Source organism: Hyla sarda, chromosome 8, assembly GCF_029499605.1.
Source record: "Hyla sarda isolate aHylSar1 chromosome 8, aHylSar1.hap1, whole genome shotgun sequence".
NCBI classification, from domain to species: Eukaryota; Metazoa; Chordata; class Amphibia; order Anura; family Hylidae; genus Hyla; species Hyla sarda.
This window is the reverse complement of record NC_079196.1, coordinates 168,587,679-168,589,858: the sequence shown is the minus strand read 5'-3', so window position 1 is coordinate 168,589,858 and position 2,180 is coordinate 168,587,679. Positions and strand designations below refer to the sequence as shown.

The window sequence follows — 2,180 nt, the reverse complement described above, 5'->3', positions numbered from 1 at the left end:
CATAATGACTAGTAGCTTGATTATAAACACAGTACATGTCCTAAAATGATTCCTTTTTGGTGGCAGTTGCCTGCCATTGTTAATAAGCAAATGGAGGTATTAGAAGAAGCAATGGATTTTCCCAAGCCATAAAAAAAAGTAGGAAGTTTTTTTAGGGAGTAACAACAGAATTGACATTAAAGACAAATTTAAGTTGCCCATAGCAACCAATCAGATTGCTTCTTTCTTTTTGCAGAGGCCTTGTTAAAAATGAAAGAATCAATCTGATTGGTTGCTTTGGGCAACTAGGCAACTTTTCCTTTTCACAGATTTTGATAACTCTCCACCATAGAGCTTTTTTCCTAAAGTTGTGCCCTGCCCATGCCTTACTTTCTACTCACAGATCTCGCACTGTTTCTGGTTTTCTTTTTGTGGGAAGATATAGAAGAGGTATGAAAGAACTAGATGTTCTGATCCTACTTGTATGTTACTTAAAAAAAAAACAGAAATGCTTGAATGCGTGATTTAACAATGGGGTTCATATTCAAAACTCCTAACGTCAAAAATTTTGCATTTTGCAACACAATTCAGGCAAAAAAGCTTCCATCAGCTATTCAAAGTGTTTTACGTGAGAAGGATTTAAGGTTTACACCAGCCAGTTTTGAAAAAGTGGATGTGGTCATGTAAATGTCATGTTTTACATGATCTTTTCAAAGTAGTGAAAGTCCATTTTATATCATAAATTTCACACCAGCTTGTTTTTTTTGAGTTACATATATCCTGCATCCGGCTCCGTCGTAACTGGGTGAAACTCACCACAACTGATGCCAGAAGTGCATCAGTTGGCATCAGTTGTGTAGCAACCGACCTCCATTATTTGTGATTGCTGGATGGGGGAACACAGCAAGATGCATTCCCCTGTCAGTGCAAGTCCAACCATCCGGCTTCCAAACTGAGATACCGGATGAAAACTGTCCCATTCAAATGAATGGGATCAGTTCTGCTATCAGTTTTCCTCCCGTACACACGGCGAATAACTGATTTATTGCTTCTCGGCCTTTTGGTTAAGATCAAGTGTAATATCTGTTCTTATCAGGTAGTCCACTGGTAGGAATGAATGGCTGCATGGAGAAGCAGGTGTTCCGGGGCTGATGCCCACCCAGCTCTATGTGACCTGTCTCCTCCAGGTCCCGCCATGAGGCCGAGAGGGTATAGAGCCGAGGTGCTTTAGTGCCTTGGGGAGTGGTGACCCTGAGGTGCCGAAACTCACTGGGTGTATTGGTTCACTGAGTTGAAGCACTGGCACCATGATCTCTTCACCTTAGTGGCACTCACCTCTTGATTCCCGACCTTCTGGCTAGGATCAGAGAAATTTTTATAGATCCGGACGGATGTCCAGGCAGTGTACCTGCGCACATTCACTTATTTATTTCAGTTTGTTCACTGCGTCACTTTTTTGCGCTTTGTGTGTCCACAGGATAGCAGGATTTGCGTGTTGTGTGTCCCCTAGTGGTCTAAGGGGATGCCGGGAGCATTTGTGGTCCCTTAGTAACTTCGGCGAAAAGGGACATCGATCCTGGAACCTTGCAGGTACCTTTTGGTCCAGAGGTGAAGGGTAAGGTTTGTTGGGGGCCTGTCGGAGAAGGGCTTGTGATAGACCGCATCCTTTGTGCATATTTTTTTAGTAATTATTTTTTCACTAAAATGCCAGTGTTACCCAAAATTTGTCATTTTCACAAGGGAAATAGGAAAAAAGCCCCCCAAAATTTGTAACCCCATATCTTCTGAGTAAGAACGTACACCATATGTGGATGTAAAGTGCTCTGCAGGTGCACTACAATGCTCAGAAGAGAAGGAACGCCATTGGGCTTTTGGAGAGAAAATTTGTCCGGAATTGAAGGCCACGTGTGTTTACAAAGCTGCCATAGTGCCAGAACAATGGACCCCCCCCCCCCCATGCGACCCCATTTTGGAAATGATGCAAGTATCAACGAAAATTTACCACTAACATAAAGTAGAATATGTCACGAAAAAACAATCTCGGAATCAGAATGAAAAATAAAAGCATCCCAGAGTTATTAATGCTTAAAGGGATATTCCGGGCAAAAACATTTTATCCCCTATCCAAAGGATAGGGGATAAGATGTCTGATCACGGGGCCCCGCCGCTAGGATCCCCCGCGATCTCCCTGCAGCACCCGC

At 43.2% G+C, this 2,180-nt stretch overlaps 1 pseudogene; it reads left to right on the top strand.

Annotated features, from left to right (window-relative positions):
- Positions 1-1,023: 1,023 nt before the first annotated feature.
- Positions 1,024-1,147, top strand: LOC130290068 (U2 spliceosomal RNA; annotated as a pseudogene).
- The last annotated feature ends 1,033 nt before the right edge of the window (positions 1,148-2,180 follow it).